General features: G+C 39.6%; 1 protein-coding gene across 3 annotated transcripts in view; it reads right to left on the bottom strand.

Annotated features, from left to right (window-relative positions):
- The window catches only part of arhgap15 (Rho GTPase activating protein 15), a 737,150-nt gene that overhangs the window by 533,463 nt on the left and 183,427 nt on the right, over positions 1-20,260 (bottom strand). The gene's annotated exons all lie outside the window — the stretch shown is intronic.

The following is a 20,260-nucleotide window of genomic DNA, read 5'->3' as shown; positions in this document are numbered from 1 at the left end:
ATCTTTAGAATACTAACTGTAACAGAATTAACGAAAGACCGCTCAACTAGATTATTCGATTTAATGTTGAAAGGGTTGGACAGAATATATGTGGAAAGGTTGTTTCCCTTGGTGGGTGAGTCCAGGACAAGAGGCCATAGTCTTAGAATTAGAGGGTACCCAGTTAAAACAGAGATTAGGAGAAATTTTTTTAGCCAGAGGGTCGTGGATTTGTGGAATTCGTTGCCACATACAGCTGTGGAGGCCCGATCATTGAGGGTGTTTAAGGAGGAGATTGACAGGTATCTAATTAGTCAGGGTATCAAGGGATATGGGGGAAAAGCTGGAAATTGGAACTAGGTGGGTGATAGTTTAGCTCATGGGGGAGCTGCGGAGCAGACTCGATGGGCCGAATGGCCTACTTCTGCTCCTTTGTCTTGTGATCTTGTGATCAGAGTGTAGAAGACAACAAACTGTGCAGATGCAAAGGGAAGAAATAATAATATAAATAATTAAGCAATAAATGTCAAGAACATGAGATAAAGAGTCCTTGAAAGTGAATCCATTGGTTATGGGAACATTTCAATGATGAGGCAAATAAAGTTGAGTGAAGTTATCCCATTTGATGCTGTATCGAAATTTAAAGATTGCTTTCAAGTTAGAGATTAGCAGGTATTCACAATTAACATGAAGCATGAGCATTCATCTCATTCTCACGTCGATCATCATCCCCTCCTGATTTCCTGGATGTGCTTCAGTGGTGTAAGTTTATAAACCTTAATACCCGGGTGGCAATGGCAAATACAAGGTGATTGGAGGAAACTGTAGGGGGATGTCAGAGGTAGCATTTTTAGACAGAGAATGGTAAGTGCCTGGAATGCACTGGCAGAGATGTTTGTAGAGGCAGATACGTTAGGAACATTTAAGACACTCTTAGATAGGCACATCAATGAAAGAGAAGTGGAGGGCTATGTGAGAGAGATTGATAAGATTGATCTTGGAGTAGATTAAAAGGATAGCACAACATGATAGGCTGAAGGGCCATGTTCTACAACATGTTCCATAACAATTTTCCATAGATTATTTGTTTTAAAGTTATGCCACTATCAAAACAGAAGTGCTCCATTATTTTGTTTTATCATTTTATCATTTGTCAAGATATAACTCATCTGATCTCATTGTGCTTGCCAATGTCAAAGGAGCTGTTAGTGTTAGTTCAATACTTTAGGGTCATAGAATTATAGAAAAGTACAGCACATAAACAGGCCTTTCGGGCCTTCTTATCCATGCCAAACTATTTAAACGGTTTACTCCTGACGATCTGCTCCAGGACCACGAACCTCCATACCTCTACCATCAATGTACCTATCCAAACTTTACTTTAAGATGCTGCAATTAATTTCAAATTATTTTCATCTTTCCACTCTTGAGTGTTGAGTTAAGCTGGGGTTATGAGTCCATGAGTATTGCTTACTGTCCGTTACTTCTGCCAGGTTGTCATTTCTCATGACAAACTTTAGACAATGAGTTCTGGCAGGCTGTTTGATGATGCTGGCATCTCAGGCAAGCTGATCCTGTCAACGACTTATGTTTGTACATGAGGACAGTCTAGCAGCCCTTGCTTGATTATGATCGAGTTAGAGCACTTGTCATCCATTGCCCAGGGACATGGAGACTCTCAGTATTTCAGACTGAATTGAAACAACTCGACACAGACAGAGGATAAAGCAGGCAATCTCCCATGATGGCATTGCTCAATTGTAAACTGTTTTGTACATCTCCTAACTGAGCCAAATATAAAGAAACATATTCCACAAAATTTCTATATTTGTTGCTTTTTAAAATCATTTTATTTCATATGAAATTGTAAACTAGTGCAATTACAGAGTAATTCTGATACTGTCTTATGAAGTCATATGAACATATGTACTAGGCTTGATCGGCCAGTGGTGTAGTGGTAACTGCCCCAGACTTCGAGGTGAATAGTCCCGGGTTCAAATCTGGCTGATTCCCAGCACACTTTCTATCCGTGCTGGGTTAAGCATCAAGCTCGCAGCTTGTCCTCGTAAAAGTACAGACAAATGCTAAAGAAACCGCAAGGTTGCCAACCAATGCACCACAAAGTGTGGATAGGAACAACAGCTAGACTTGATGGGATTTCATTGCTAAAAGAAATACAGAGCTTGCCAGAACTGAGTGCATTCTTCAGCTCAAGCTTGTAAAAAAAATAGCTAGACTTTGCAAAACAGATCCATGACATATAACTAAATTGCGAAAAGGATATTGTTCCCCCTCTGACAAGATAAAACTACAAAAAGTATTAAAGTATTATTTATTAAAAGAGGACAGTCATGAATTGAAAATATTATGACTAATTTAAATAATTATTATTTATTATCTCCTAAGTAAATAACAAAGCAATATAAATTAAATTAAAGCACATACTTGCGATACATCTTTTAATATGTCACAACATTTATGAATTATCTACCAAGCACTTGAATTGCCAAGGCATAGAAGTTCACTGATAAATGGAATTTGTATACCAGGGTTGCCATGAACAGAGTGGGCTTAAGGGGCTGTTTATATCGGGGTTTCCAATCTGGTGTCCATAGTCCTCTTGCTTTAGGTATAGGTCCATGGCGTAAAAGAGGTTGGGAGCTCCTGGTTTATGTGCTCTATGATTCTTCTATCAATAATCATACTTAGAATCTCATTCACCATTTTAACGTTGACAGAGAGTCCTTTATGTTGTTTTGCTCTGCCTGGCTTTGATAAAGGTGGACCATAAAAGTGGACCAGCTTTAAATACCTCAATCAACGTTAGTAAAATCTTACCACTGACATCTCCTCTTTACCTACCTCTAAACACCTTAAAACTATGCCCTCTCATGCTAACCATTTCAGCCTTGGGGAAAAGCCCCTGACTATCCACACGATCAATGCCAGTCATTATCTTGTACACCTCTATCAAGTCACCTCTCATCCTCCGTCACTCCAAGGAGAAAGGGCCAAGTTCACTCAACCTATTCTCATAAGGCATGCTCCCCAATCCAGGCAACATCCTTGTAAATCTCCTCTGCATCCTTTCTATTGTTTCCACATCCTTCTTGTAGTGAGGCGACCAGAACTGAGCACAGTACTCCAAGTGGGGTCTGACCAGGGTCCTATATAGCTGCAACATTACCTCTCGGCTCTTAAACTCAATCCCACGATTGATGAAGGCCAAAGCACCTTCTTAACCATACAGTCAACCTGTGCAGCAGCTTTGAGTGTCCTATGGACTCAGACCCTATGATCCCTCTGATCCTCTACACTGCCAAGAGTCTTACCATTAATACTATATTCTGCCAATAAAGTTTAGCTTTATTTGTCATATGCGCATTGAAACATTGAAACATGCCATGAAATGTGTTGATTGTATCAGCAACCAACACAGTTTGAGGATATGCTGGGGGCAGCCTGAAAGTGTTGCCATGCTTCCAGAGCCAGTTTGGCATGCTCACCCGTATGTCTTTGGAAGGTGGGCGTGGAAGGAAATTGTTTCCCATCGATTATGATTATGATTCAAAACTGGCTTGGTGAAAGGAGGCAGAGGGTAGTGTGGAAGGCTGATTTCCTGATAGGAAGTTTCTGGATTGTGGGATTCATACTACAGATCCGCAATCCCTTATCCGAAATCCTTGGGACCTGTTGCATTTCGGAATCCAGAATTTTTCAGATTTCAGACCCCCCCACCCCCGATACCAAAAAGCTCGTATGCTCAAGTCCCTTGTTTAACCTGGCTCAGTGTAGTGGACTTTAGGACCCAGCAGCGCACCAAACCTACATACATCCTCCTGTATAATTTAAATCATCTCTAGATTACTTATAATACATAATACAATGTAAATGCTATGTAAATAGTTGTTATATTGTATCGTTTAGGGAATAATGACAAGAAAAAAAATTATTTCCAACAAAAACATTCAATAAAACATAAAAATATACATCTTCAAATGAACCGAATCAAACATATGGTAAATGACTTATTGGAATAAATACAGAACATCACTGTCACTGTCACTGTAAAACTTCAGTAACTTGTCTTTCTGTTTATTTAAATCATATACAGTGGTAGTTCCGACACTATTTTCTTCAGTAAGACACCACACAGACAACCACGATCATGCTTCTGCAATAACTCCACTTTCTGCTTTATTGATAATGATAGATACTTCCTTCTCTTTTTCTCATTGTTACCCATAGGGGTATCTGCAGCTCTTTTTGACATTTTCACAGTGAAATTAAACATAAAGTCAACAGTGGACACAAAATATCAGCGAACAGCAAATGCACGTGTAACCAGTATAAGCGCTGAGCCACAACTGATGTCTGGCGGCCTCTATTAGTGCTGCCACGTCACATCTGAGTGACGTCAGCTGTTGACGAAAAAATCTTTGGTTTTCGGAGCTTTTTGGATTTCAGAATTTCAGATAAAGAAATGTGAACCTGTATCACATTTTGCTTTTTGTGATATATATCAACCACGTGGTTGTGAATGTTGGTGCTATGATCAATAAATGAGACCAAGGTTACAACTCTCCTTTAAAACTTCTACCTTTCATGGGTTGGTGCGTAGAATATCAAAGCTGGGATTTTATCAGTGATAGGTTAGGCCACCCTGGGACTGTTATGTGCATTTCTGGTTACTACACTACACTGAGGATATTGATTGCATTGGAGAGAATGCAAAGGATGTTGTTTTGATTGGAGGATTTTACTAATAGAAAGAGTTTGGATGGGCTGGGCTTATATTTTTGGAACAAAGGAGGCTGATCTGATAGATAGAAACATAGAACACCTACACCACAATACAGGCCCTTCGGCCCACAAAGTTGTGCAGAACATGTTCGTTCGTGTTTGTCCATCGTTGTCGATGAAGACCTTGACACCAATTGATGGTGTTGAGACTAGCGCGTGATTTGGATTTAAGTGAGGGAGAGTTGCGCAGCATCTGCCTCACTCTCTCTTCCAAATTCCCATCTGGTTCCAGTGGCAAGACAAGAGTCGAGACGGCTGGAGATGGGACTAGGTGTAGTGGATGACCAGGACGTCTTCTGTGTCTTGTTGTGCTCTACACGTTCCACGACACTTGCAGAGACCGCCTTCTTGACCGTTGGACCTTCCATTGGTCTTGTCCGCTCAATCCGCCGGAGTCTGTCTTCGCATGCTGGGATAGCCGAAAGTGTATAAAAGATTATGAGAGACACTCTTAGGATCATGATCATCATCATCATTATGTGCCATGTCATATGACATGGGTAATCATGGTCTTCCATCTGTCTTTCCATCTGCTATTCTTATCCTTTTCTCTATCTATGACCCTGTCTGTTATTGGCAATTTTTTTCTACAGAAGTGGTTTGTCATCGCCTTCTTCTGGGCAATGCCTTTACAGAACTGGTGACTCCAGCCATTATCAATACTCTCCAGTGATTGTCTGCCTGGCATCAGTGGTCACATAACCAGGACTTATGATATGCTCCAGCTGCTCATATGACCATCCACCACCTACTCCCTTGGTTTCAGGTGACCGTGATTGGGGGGGGCTAAGCTACACCTTGTCCAAGGGTGACCTGCAGGCTAGCAGAGGGAAGCAGTGCCTTACACTGACTTGGATAAAAACGTACCTCTACCCCGCCACCCACTCTTAGGATAGATGGTCAAAATCTCTTTTTTCCCATGGTAGAAGTAGGTTAAAGATGGAAATGATCTTAATGTGGACAAAGGGTATTAGTGTAGATGGGTAAAAAAATTGGCAGAAATATGGTGGGATGAAAGGTCTGTTTCTCTGCTTACACAAATAAATCTAATCTGAAAATTAGTCAAATATCCAATTTTCAAAATCACCTCATTTTAAATCTTCATAGAATTATGATACATACAGTCCATTATCAACACTGACTTTAACAAACTAAACCCCCTTTCTCCAACACTAACACCAGTTTATCCTCATGGTATTCCAATCAGATCTGCCTCTGATTCTAAACACTAGGAGCAATTTATAGTGGCAAGCATGGAAAAAGTCATGCCTACAGTTCTACTTCATTAGAACTTGGAGGAGATTTGGTATGTCACCAAAGAATCTTAGAAATTTCTACAGCTGCATGGTGGAGAACATGTGATGGAGACCAACAAAATGCACAGGACTGTAAGAAGCCACAGAAGGCTACAGACTCAGCCAGTTCCATCGCGGAAATAACCCTCCCCACCATTGCAGACAGCTTCAAGAAGTGGTGCCTCAAAAAGATGGCATCACTCATTAAGGATCCTCATCAAATGGGACACACCCTGTTTTTGTTACTACCATTATTTAGGAGGTACAGGAGTTTGAAGACCATTACTCAAAGATTCAAGAATAGCTTCTTTCCTTTTCCCATTAGATACCTTAATGATGCGTGAACCTGTGAACGCCACCTAATTATTCAATTTTTTGCACTATTTACTTATTTTATGTTATTTGTAGATTGTTATATCTTGACGTGGTACAGCTACTACAAAACAACTATTTTCACATCATATGTCAGAGATAATAAATCTCATCCTGATGTTTCAGGATATGGAAAGAAACCAGGGATTCTGGAAGAAAATTACACTGAATAGGGTGCATTTGCAAACTCCACATAAGCAGTAAAGGTTAGAATCAGTGGAACTGTAAGGCAGCTGCTATACCAGCTGTGCCACTACAACAGCCTAGCTATCACTTCTCAGCTTGTGGAAAGTCAAGTCTTTACTCAGTGCATTCTAGAATACTGTACTGTTTCCTAAATCCTCTGGTGAAAAGAAAATATGATACTGACTACTTTTTAATCTTTCTAAGTTTATATTAATCTCTAAATGTTTGAATCTACAAAACTTTGATGCAAATTTAAGTGTATATTAATTATATTAATCTCAAGGCCTATTATTTACTGTACATAAGGGACTTGAATGACAAAGTGAACTGTTTAGTTAACTATACCTCTGGGTGGTGGAAGAAGCATTTTTTTCTGTGAGGCATTTCTTTGAGTGTCCACCAGATGGTAGCAAAATCATCAACTCGTGAAATCAAAATAACAAATGTTAGTTTTATTCTTCTTTAATGACTTTGTTATAATTAGGAAACTCAGACTGTAAACTCCTCCGAACTTCCCAAACTTTCTTCTGTACAACAAGGATTTATGAACAGGACTAATTAGAATCAAAAATAAAGCAAAGTTCCCTCCCTATGATGTAAGCAAGTGTGACTCAATTATGTTTTTCTCTTGCTCTCCCTAGCTGCTTCTGCTAACAGAATAATCCGTTCTTAAGCAGCTAGAACAAAGTAATAATCACTGAAACTAAAGCTGGATAGCAGGAGATAGAAGACAGCCAACCTGTTCTTTTTTATCAGAAAAAAAACTATTTCAGATCCATTCAGTTAGTGAAGGTCTTGACAGAAATTGTCTGTATCAATAGCCATTTAAAGTGCAGATAATAGCTGATAAATCAGTAAAGGCTGAAGTTTACGTGACAAATACAATGGTTTGGTAATTTGAAACTCAGCAATATTCTAGACTGGAAATGATTTTTTTTTGTTAAGTTATACATTTGCATTAAAATGCAATTATTTTCTATTTTGTTCCTGGTTAATAAGTTTATAACTTAAAATAAATTGCTTAATGCTAATCCATCCATTATTTATTTATATACACACCTTCTTTTTCTCTCTCTCCTTTTTCTCCCTCTGTTCCTCTCACTATACCCCTTGCCCATCCTCTGGGTTTCCCCCCCTCCCCCTTTTCTATCTCCCTGGGCCTCCTGTCCCATGATCCTCTCATCTCTCTTTTACCAATCAACTGTCCAGCTCTTGGCTCCATCCCTCCCCCTCCTGTCTTCTCCTATCATTTTGGATCTCCCCCCCACCACTTTCAAATCTCTTAATAGCTCTTCTTTCAGTTAGTCTTGACGAAGGGTCTCGGCCCAAAACGTCGACTGTACCTCTTCCTAGAGATGCTGCTTGGCCTGCTGTGTTCACCAGTAAGTTTGATGTGTGGTGCTTAATGCTAATATCCTTTTTAGGATAAGAATTTTTAGTTAGATTTAAAATGTAACCACTAAACATAGCTTTTCCAAATTATGAAGGCTTAGTTCCAGCTCCCGTCATGACATTAATTAAATCCTATAAATTCATTAAGTTGTTTAAAATGCAATGGCTATTAAAAGTTTTATAATTATACCTTGAAACTTATAAACATTGTGGAATATTATTTATTATAAAACAAGATATTCTGTTCTGAAATATATTTTGTACATTTTATCAACATTTTCATGAAGTATTGTTTGATCACCAAAATAAGTCAATAACCATATTATAAAACTAATTTCATTCGCAGAATGTATTCACAAGGTATCATAAAAGTTCAACAGTGTATAAAGTGCCAACATTTACTTCAAACTGCAACACTGGCCAATAATTGTCATTTGATGTACCATGAAAATATTGCCTGGAAGTAGGTTCAACCATTCTCGACATTAAGTAATGACTCACACACCTTTGTCTTAATTTGATCCCAGCCTTTTTGAGTGTATATGTCCAACTTGTCCTGGACTTCATATTTCTACAAATGCTAGAGCAATACAATATTAAAGGTACTGTCTGACTTCATCGACTTGGTTATTCTCAGTCAATTAATAAGTATCAAAGGTTTAAAGGCCCAAAGGTTCAATTTAATGTCAGAGAAATCCATACAATATACATCCTGAAATGCTTTTTCTTCGCAAAACATCCACGAAAACAGAGAAGTGCCCCAAAGAATGAATGACAGTTAAACATGAGAACCCCAAAGTCAACAGAAGTTACAAGCTTTCAATTTACAAGAAAGCTTTAGATCTAATTATTCATTTATTTAGATATACAGCATGGAACAGGTTATTTTGGCCCAACAAGCCACACCACCCAGCAACCCACTTATTTAAATGCTGGCCTAATCACAGAACAATTTACAATGACAACATTAACCTAATAACTGTCTTTGGACAGAGGGAGGAAACCAGAGCACCTGGAGGAAACCCACACAATCACAGAGAGAACGTACAAACTCCTTACAGCTGATAAATCAGTAAAGGCTGAAGTTTAGGTGACAAATACAATGGTTTGGTAATTGAAACTCAGCAATATTCAAGGCTGGAACTGAACTCCAAACTCCAGAATTCCCAGAGTTGTACCAGTGTCATTCTAACCTTTGCGCTATGGTGGCACACACCTTTTGTTTAAACAAATCCAGGAATGCTAAGTTAAAAATCAATGATGTTTATTTTTATGCATAGCATACATACACTCACAGACACAGCTAAATTGCACATTGTGATTCCAAGTTTCTGACTAATATTAAAAGCATCGATGATATTATCATGCGAGAAATATCTTATGCTATGCTACAGAAAGAATCCAAAACCCATAAACATTTGTACTTTGAAATCTTAGAGCAATGCAAAGGTCAAGAATTCATCACTGTTGTCTAAACAGGAGACTAGGTGAGGTATGTCAAACAGCAATGGTTAAAAGATGGTGAACATTTTCTGAAGTATTTTATCCTGAGAAAGGAAGGGAAAAAAAACAATAAGATTCACAGTTCTAAAGTTCGAAAAGAGAATATGTTAAAGTATGTGGCAAATTGTGAATTAAACTGAGAGCCAGAATAAGCATGTTGCACCTGCTGGTTTGTGAATTAACTAAAAAACAGCTATTGGATTTGTATGCAAATCTCAATGAGTTGAACATCACATGAGTAGAATCAATATTCATTGGAACAGAATGGAACATTTAAAAGCAGTTCTGAGACAATGTTTACAAATGTTACAGTCTGCTTTCAAGGTAATTTACTTCCGTAGGATTTACTTTACAAGCCCATAAAAAAAGTTATATTCACTTCCTTACATATAAACACACACACACACACACACACACACAGAAAGTAAGCAGAAAATAAAAAATTAAAAAATGATTAAATAATACAGCAATGATTAAACAGTGGGAATAATGACCTATTCCAACAACCTATCAACTCATTTTCAAGGAATCTTCATCTCATCTTCTCAATATTTCTTGCTTATTGTTATTATTGATATTATTCTTTTCTCAGCTCAAGCTGGTAAAATCTGAGGTATGGGCATAGTCAAGCATGCTCATTTCCCAATCCCTAGGAACTTTCAGTGACTAGTGGTGTTTAGCATTGTTGCTTTCTGAAGATTTACAAAAATATTACTGTGTAACCCTAATTGTTTAATCCTATTGTGTAGTGCCTTTGGGATGGCACCAGTTGTAGATATTACTATTGGGACAATGTATACCCTGTTCATGTTCTAAAGTCTTTCAGTTTCCTCTTTTAATTCAGAAGACTTCTGGTGTTTTTCACTTATTGATTTCTTAAAGTTATGTGTGTTAGGAGTGGCGATATCTATTAAGTAAGTTGTTCCTGCTTGTTTATCCTGTATTATTATATCTGGATAGTTTTATGGGTTGTCTTATCAGTAATAACTTATTGGTCATAATATAACTTGTGGTATTCTGACTCTAAAATGGGATCAGACTTGTATTAATGGTAGACATGATTTGTTTTATGAGTTTTATTTTAAAGCAAGATTTTGCTGAATGACACTTAATTGTGTCTGTGTAAGTAATCAGATTCAGTTAAAGTACTACAGGATCCTGTAATGTGTTAAATGTGTTGGTTTTTCTCAACATTTTCTGCATTTATCATCTTGAATTTGCTGGTCTTTTATTATGTATTTTTGATCATTCTTGTGTTAACCATCTGGCCCTGTATTGCCACAAGAAACCCTTACGTTTCTGAAAAGAGGTCTCCAACTCTGAGCCAGGTGTTCAACGTTTCCTAGTCGACATCTAGTCTACTAAGATCATGGGGGGATATGTTCTTCCACTGGTTAACTTGTCCTTCTGTAGTAATAATTCCTTCATTTTTCTGTATTGTACTCTCATTTAAGTTTAGTGGTGTGCACACCTTATCAGAATTGCATATGCTTGCGTGGAGTACTGAAGCCTGTTTTCATTAATGAAAATATATCCTTAGAAGTTTTTTCTGACTGTTGTGTAGATTTTTAATGCCTGTTATTCCTCTTTCCTCTTCTGTCCAAGTTAGTTTTAATTTAAGTGCCTGCGAATGTAACCATATAACCATATAACAATTACAGCACAGAAACAGGGCAACTCAGCCCTTCTAGTCCATGCCGAACTCTTACTCTCACCTAGTCCCACTGACCTGCACTCAGCCCATAACCCTCCATTCCTTTCCTGTCCATATATCTATCCAATTTAACTTTAAATGACAACATCGAACCTGTCTCAACCACTTCTGCTGGAAGCTCGCTCCACACAGCTACCACTCTCTGAGTAAAGAAGTTCCCCCTCATGTTACACCTAAACTTTTGCCCTTTAACTCTCAACTCATGTCCTTCATTTGAATCTCCCCCACTATCAATGGAAAAAGCCTATCCACGTCAATTCTATCTATCCCCCTCATAATTTTAAGTACCTCTATCAAGTCCCCCCTCAACCTTCTATGGTCCAAAGAATAAAATCCTAACTTGTTCAACCTTTCTCTGTAACTTAGAAGATGAAACCCAGGCAACATTTTAGTAAATCTCCTCTGTACCCTCTCAATTTTATTGACATCTTTCCTATAATTTGGTGACCAGAACTGTACACAATACTCCAAATTTGGCCTTACCAATGCCTTATACAATTTCAACATTACATCCCAACTCCTATACTCAATGCTCTGATTTATAAAGGCCAGCATACCAAAAGCTTTCTTCACCACCCTATCCACATGAGATTCCACCTTCAGGGAACAATGCACCATTATTCCTAGATCCCTCTGTTCAACAGCATTCTTCAATGCCCTATCATTCACTATGTATGTCCTATTTTGATTTGTCCTACCAAAATGTAGCACCTCACATTTATCAGCATTAAGCTCCATTTGCCATCTTTCAGCCCACTCTTCTAAGTGGTCTAAATCTCTCTGCAAGCTTTGAAAACCTACTTCATTATCCACAACTCCACCTATCTTAGTATCATCTGCATACTTACTAATCCAATTTACAACCCCATCATCCAGATCATTAATATATATTACAAACAACATTGGACCCAGTACAGATCTCTGAGGCACACCACTAGACACTGTCCTCCAATCTGACACACAGTTATCCACCACTACTCTCTGGCGTCTCCCACCTAGCCACTGCTGAATCCATTTTACTACTTCGATATTAATGCCTAACAATTGAACCTTCCTAACTAACCTTCGGTGTGGAACCTTGTCAGAGGCCTTACTGAAGTCCATATAGAAAACATCCACTGCTTTACCCTCGTCAACTTTCCTAGTAGCCTCAACAAAAAATTCAATCAGTTTCGTCAAACGTGACCTTCCACACATAAATCCATGTTGACTGTTCCTAATCAGACCCTGTCTATTCAGATAATTATATATACCATTTCTAAGAATACCTTCCATCAATTTACCCACCACTGACGTCAAACTCGCAGGCTGATAATTGCTAGGTTTACTCTTAGAACCCTTTTTAAACAGTGGAACAACATGAGCAATACACCAATCTTCCAGCACCATCCCCGTTTCTAATGACATTTGAAATATTTCTGTCAGAGCCCCTGTTATTTCTACACTAATTTCCCTCAAAGTCCTAAATATCCTGTCAGGACCCGGAGACTTATCCACTTTTGTATTCCTTAAAATCACCAGTACTTCCTCTTCTTTAATCATCATACTTTCCATAACTACCCTTCTTGTTTCCTTTACCTTACAGAATTCAATGTCCTTTTCCTCAGTGAATACCAAAGTAAAGAAATTGTTCAAAATCTCCCCCATATCTTTTGGCTCCACACATAGCCGTCCACTCTGATTCTCTAAGGGACCAATTTTATCCCTCACTATCCTTTTGCTATTAATATAACTGTAGAAACCCCTTGGATTTATTTTCACCTTACTTGCCAAAGCAGCCTCATATCTTTTTTTAGCTTTTCTAATTTCTTTCTTAAGATTCTTTTTACATTCTTTATATTCCTCGAGCACCTCATTTACTCCAAGCTGCCTATATTTATTGTAGATCCCTCTCTTTTTCTGAACCAAGTTTCCAATATCCCTTGAAAACCATGGCTCTCTCAAACTTTTAACCTTTCCTTTCAACCTAACAGGAACATAAAGATACTGTACCCTCAAAATTTCACCTTTAAATGACCTCCATTTCTCTATGACATCCTTCCCATAAAATAAATTGTCCCAATCCACTCCTTCTAAATCCTTTTGCTTCTTCTCAAGGTTGGCCTTTCTCCAATCAAAAATCTCAACCCTGGCTCCAGTCCTATCCTTCTCCATAATTATATTGAAACTAATGGCATTGTGATCACTGGACCCAAAGTGCTCCTCAACACATATCTCCGTCAACTGCCCTATCTCATTCCCTAACAGGAGATCCAACACTGTCTTTTCTCTAGTTGGTACCTTTATGTATTGCTGCAAAAAACTATCTTGCACACATTTTACAAACTGCAAACCATCTAGCTCTTTGACAGAATGGGCTTCCCAGTCAATGTGTGGAAAATTAAAATCTCCCACAAACACAACCTTGTGCTTACTACAAATACCTGCTATCTCCTTACAAATTTGCTCCTCCAAGTCTCGCTCCCCATTAATACACTCCTGTAAGTGTCACTATACCTTTCCCATTCCTTAATTCCACCCAAACAGCCTCCTTAGATGAGTCTACTAATCTATCCTGCCAGAGCACTGCTGCTATATATTCTCTGACAAGCAATGCAACACCTCCCCCTCTTTCCCCTCCGATTCTATCACATCTGAAGCAACGAAATCCAGGAATATTTAGTTGCCAATCACACCACTCCTGCAACCATGTTTCACTAATAGCTACAACATCATATTTCCAGGTATCAATCCATGCTCCTATCATTAAAATATATGCATTTAAGAAACTCTTCACCTCTTACTCTTGTTTATCCTTAATGGAGCAAACAACTTTGTTATATTTTTCTTCCTTCACCCCTATATCTTCGGTCTGAGTCCTTCTGATCTCTGTCCCCTGCCTATCCTCCCTCACGCACTGTCTACTAGCTTTCTCTATTTGTGAACAAACCTCCTCTCTCCTAGTCTCTTCAATTTGATTCCCACCACCCCCCCCCAAAACCATTCTAATTTAAAGTCACCTCAGTAACCTTTGCAAATCTCCCTGCCAGGATATTGGTCCCCCTAGGATTCAAGTGTAACTCGTCCTTTTTATACAGGTCACACCTGCACCAAAAGAGGTCCCAATGATCCAATCCCTCAGTCACACATTTATCCTCCACCTCATTGCATTCCTACTCTCACTGTCGCGTGGCACAGGCAGTAATCCCGAGATTACTACCTTTGCGGTCCTCAACTCCCTTCCTAACTCCCTATATTCTCCTTTCAGGACCTCTTCCCTTTTCCTACCTATGTCATTTTTACCTATATGTACCACGACCTCTGGCTCCTCACCCTCCCACTTCAGGATATCTTGGACGCGATCAGAAACATCCCGCACCCTGGCACCAGGGAGGCAAACTACCATCTGGGTCTCCTGACTGCATCCACAGAATCGCCTATCTGACCTCTTAACTATCGAGTCCCCTATTACTACTGCCCTCCTCTTCCTTTCCCTACCCTTCTGAGCTACAGGGCCGGACTCTGTTCCGGAGGCACGGCCACTGTTGCTTCCCCCAGGTAAGCTGTCCCCCCCCCCCCCCAACAGTACTGAAACAGGAGTACTTATTGTCAAGGGGCACAGCCACTGGGGTGCTCTCTAGTACCTGACACTTCCTCTTCCCCCTCCTAACCATGACCCACTTGTCTGCCTCCCGTGGCCCCGGTGTGACTACCTGCCTGTGTGACTACCTCTCTATCAACTCCTCACTGTCCCTGACCAGACGAAGGTCATCAAGCTGCAGCTCCAGTTCCCTAAAGCGGTCCCTTAGGAACTGCATCTCGGCGCACCTGGCGCAGATCTGGACTTCCGGGAGGCTGGGAGACTTAATCTTTCCTGAAATTTGTCATTTCAGTTCTTATTTTTCTTTGTAAATTTTCTGGATCTGTTTCAGGTCAAGAAATAATGCCAAAAGAATATGTTAATATGGGTATAGCGAAAGTGTTTATTGCCTTTGTTATATTTTTGCTGTTAGACCTCTGTTTGCAGTTTTCTTAATCCTTGAAGTAAATTCTGTCAAAAGTTCTTCCTTTATCTCACTATGATCTATTTTCTTTCTTTGTTGATATCCCAGATACTTATATGTTTCACATTCATCCATCGGTTAACCACCTGGTCCCGCATTAGAACAAGGAATAACAATAATAATAAAAATTATTACTATTATCATTGTTATTTTTCTCTTTTGTATTTACATGGTTTGTTTGTCCACCCTGTTGGGTGAAGTCTTTCGTTGATTCTATTAAGGTTCTTGGATTTACTGAGTGTGCCCACAAGAAAACAAATTTCAGGGTATTTAGTGACATATATGTACTTAAATAATAAATTTACTTTGAACTTTGAACTTTTTAAATGGATGCTAAATCAGATTCAGATTGAGCAATATTATTTTACTCAATCTGAATTTTACACAACCAGTTACATGCAGAATTTGCGATCAGTGATATCCCCAGTCTGGATTTGTCATTGGCATCAAAGTTTAGAATGTAAAATTTAGAACCTACCTGTAGGTTTTCCTTAAGTCATTTCTGAAATGTTAAGAATTGATGTATTCAGGTTTAGATGAATATCTGGTTACATGATGTGATACTTAATGCTAATCAACCTCTGATCATGATAATATGACTTTAAGAGTGTGGAGTTTTATTCCTTTGAACTGAATTCATTTTGGATCAGTGAGTTAGTGTTGTAGACTTAAAAACATTTTTTTAAAAATTACTTTGCTGTTCATCGAAGAAACCAAGGTTCCTCAGGAGAAAAAGGGTGAAATGGAGGCTCAGGTCAATGAAGCAAGCGGATCCTGAAGAATGAGAGGGAAGTTTATAATGAATGGCAAACAAGCTGACACAGAGAAAATCTGTGGAGCTGCATCGAAATACCCTTCCTCTTCATATTTATCTCTTATTTATTAACTTTCTGTTCCTACAGATTTAATCAAGGCTGTGTTGAGATGCCTTTCAAATCTCCATCACCTCTGGCCTTAAGCTAAAAGGTTCTCATATGAAAATATGTTCTGTACATTAAATGAGTCTAAAGTGCAATTTTTTTATACTTATTGCTGACACTCTATAAACCCGATGAGAACTCGATCTGATATTAATAATAACTCAAATAAGCTAGATTAGATAGAATTTGCACAGTCCTTAACCATTTTGATATTGATGTATGGAAGACAATAAACTTGAAATGTGATCAACTTATGAATCTCTGTTCAGCAGTTGAAATTAGGACACTTCAAAGACCCTGGAAGGATAATCAGCTCACAGCCAATTATTTTGCAACTGAATAATAGGAAGCCAGATGTTGTCAGTCAGGTGAGCATGACTTAATCATCCACTGATGGTCAAAGCTCAAATGATGTCAATCTCACGTGGCTTTGTAACGAGGCAAATACTTCACAAATCTGGAAACAGATATTGGTTTTTCAATGCCGATCATACACTGACTCTAGATTCGAATGTAACATACAGCAGTATACCTGCTTAATATATGCAGCAATATCTTTGCCTGATTTAGGTAGTAAATGATTTTGCCAATAGTTCTTAAAGTTTTATGTGAGATTGCTCCAAAATTGGGCACAGTATTTTTCTAATTTATGCTACTGAGGAACTGGCAAGAGCATGATTGCTTTACTGATTTCCCCAAAGTAACACCAGACATGGTTGCTTTCACTTGGCCTTAACTTTTACTGCCTCTGTGATTTTAGTACCGGAGTTTGTCAGGCTTCAGACTGTTGTATTGATGCCTGGATAGCATCCATAGTTCAGTGCTTCACCGTAAGCAATATCCAAAAACAGACAGTGTATTTATTTAGAAAATTAAATTTTATGCAAGTTGATATGCTCCTTCTGTGGATCTGAAAACGATGATCCCTTAAAAATATGATGAAAAGTATTTAATTTCAGAAATTCTGTCTTCTCATTCAGATTGACTAATGAGATGTAGAATGGATCACTTGGTAAACGTAACAAAGTCCATAGATGATTACATCTGGTGGAGGAGGAAAGGGAATGGGTTGGGGGGGGGGGGATGGGGTGCTTACAAAATCTATGTAGGCAACATCCACAGCTCTACCTTCATCAGTAAGGGAAAACAAAGGGGAGAAGTTCTCCGAAGTCAGAGAAATCAAGGTTCAGGTTGGAGACTACCAAAATGGAACATGAGCTGTTGTTTCTCCGACCTGCACCTTGCTTATTTGTGGCAGTGGAGGAGGTCCCGGACGGACATGTCAGTGCAGTGCAAGAATGGGGAGTTGGATCGAAATGTGTGACTACCCGGAGATCCTGACTGTTGTGGCAAACAGAGCAAAGGGACATCCATATAGAACAAAGATGAGGAGGAATTTCTTTAGCCAAAGAGTGGTGAATCTGTGGAAGTTGTTGCCACAGGCAGCTATGGAGGCCAAGTCATCAGGTATATTTAAGGTGGAGGTTGATCAGTTCTTGATTAATCAGGGCATGAAAGTCTATAGGGAGAAGGCAGGAGAATGGGGCCGAAAGGGAAATGGATCAGCTATAATGAAATGACAGAGCAGACCTGATGAGCCAAATTGCTTAACTCTGCTCCTATATCTTATGATACTGTAAAACTGCATATAAAGTCTATGTGCGTAAGCAGAAGATTTGTGTCAGCTGTCACTGATGTAGAGGATACCAAAGTGGGAGCACCAGATACAATAGATGGCCCCAATATATTTGCAGATGAAGCACCACCTCACCTGGAAGGATATTTAAGTTGGTTAATGGTTAAGGAGGAGGTGTAGGGGCAGGTGTAGCACTTAGCATGGTTGCAGGGGTAAGTGCCAGGAAGGAGATCAGTGGGGAGGGGGAGAGTGGACAAGTGAGAGCTACCCCTGCAGAAAGTGGAAGGGGGAAGAGAAAGATGTGCCTGGTCATGGGGTACCTTGTTGTGCCATAACGTTGGGGGCGGGTTAATGGGTTGGGGACAGATATGCAGGAAATTGAGGAGATGCAGGTGAGGCCAGCATTGATAGTCATGGAAGGAAAAATTTGGAATGTCCTGCAAAGGAAGGCCTCATTCTGAGAAGAGATGTGGTGGAGGCAGAAAAACTGAGGAAATGGAAGAGAATTCTCATAGGTGACAAGGTAACTGTGAGAGTCAGTGAGTTTGTATAAAAAGTTGGTGAATAATCTGTCTCCTGAGATAGAGATGGAAAAATCAGGAAAGAGGAGCAAGTTGTCGGAGATGGACCTAGTGGATCTTAAGGGCAGGGTGGAAGTTGGAGGCAAAGTTGATAAGCCCGGCATGGGCGCAGGAAACAAAACCAATGCAGTCATCAATCTAATGGAGAAAAAGGCAGACAGAGCTGGGGCTCATGCAAATGCCCACGGATACACCTTTGGTTTGGATGAAGTGGGATGAGTTGAAAGAGAAGTTGTTGAGGATGAGTACCAGTCCTGCCAGACAGAGATGGTGGCAGTGGAGGGGAACTGTTAGGGTTTGTTGAGCCTAATACAATAAGCCTAAGGCCTTCCTGAAGAAGGATGGAAATGTACACAGACATCGTATAAGTAAGGCAGTCAATGAACTGAAAGTTGTTAAAGTAATGGAGAACATGTGGAGGTGGTAACGGAGCCCTACTAACCTACTTTTCCTTTCATTTATTACTCACTTATTAGTATCTTGACTCTATTATTACCTGTTCACTTCTGCTTCCCACACTCCATCCTTTGATCTGGCTTCTGGCCTCTTTCTTTCCAGTCCTGATGAAGGGTCCCAGCCCAAAATATCAACTGTTTCTGTCGTCTATGGATACTGCTTGACTTGCTCAGATCCTGAAGAATTGTGTGTGGGTGGGTTAGTAAGTCTGCAGATGGTATGAAGAGAGGTGGTGTTGGAGATAGTGTAGATGACTATCTTCAGGTATTGCCCATATCTCCCTGAAGGGGCGTATGCAAGGTAGAAACACTGATAAATAAGGAATATAGTATGTTTGCCTTTATTAGACAAGGAGGTGAGTTCAAAGATCTGGAAGTTTTGTTGAAGCTTGATAAAGTTCCTGTTAGGCTGCATCAGTCTGACTCTGTGGCTCAGAAGGAAAGGGGGGAAGAAGAGGACTGCTGTATGAAAGGGGATTCCATAGTTAGAAAAACAGACATGAGATTCTGTAGTTGTGAAAGAGTTACCTGGATGGTATGTTGCCTCTCAGATGCCAGGGTCAGGAACATTTCAGATAGGGTCTTTGGTATTATAAGGTGGGAGGCTGAGCAGCAGGAAGTCTTGGTACATATTGGCACAAATGACATAGCTGTATAGGAAAAGGGAAGAGGTCCTGAAGAGAGAACTGAGGGAGTTAGGGAGAAAGCTGAAAAACAGGACTTCCAGGGTAGTAATCTCTACTAATCCCCGTGCCATATGCTAGTGTGGGTGAGAATGGGATGAATTGGCAGATGAATGCATGGCTGATGAACTGGCAAGGCTACAGTTTTTTGGATCATTTGGACCTCTTCTGGGGAAAGTATGACTTGTACAAAAGGGATGGGTTACACCTGAACCTGACCAATATGATTGTGGGCAGGTTTGCTAGAGCTGCCGATGAGGGTGTAAACTGATTTAGTAGGGGGATGGGAACCAGAGGGATAAGGCTAAGGATACCGTGTGCAGTGAGACTTTCAGGAAGGACAGGCAGATGACAGGGCACGATTGATATCAGTGAGAGTGTTACAGTACAACATGTGGACAAAATCAAAAAGGGTGATGAATACAGGACTAAATGTATTGATTTTGAATGCACTCAGTATAAGGAATAAAGTAGATAATCTTGTAACACAGTTAGAGATTGGAAGGTATGGTGTTGTCGGCATCACTGAGACATGGCTGAAAGAAAATCATAGCTGGAAGACTAACATACGAGGGTACACATTGTATTGAAAGGAAAGACATGATTGACAGAGGGGGTGTGGTGGCTCTTTTTGTAAAAAAAAATGAAATCAAATCCTTAGAAGGAGCTGACATAGGATAGGAAGATATAGAACCCTT

This window comes from Mobula birostris, chromosome 5 (genome assembly GCF_030028105.1).
Source record: "Mobula birostris isolate sMobBir1 chromosome 5, sMobBir1.hap1, whole genome shotgun sequence".
Classification (NCBI taxonomy): Eukaryota; Metazoa; Chordata; class Chondrichthyes; order Myliobatiformes; family Myliobatidae; genus Mobula; species Mobula birostris.
Note: the sequence above shows the minus strand (reverse complement) of the source record. Positions and strands in the feature narration are given on the sequence as shown.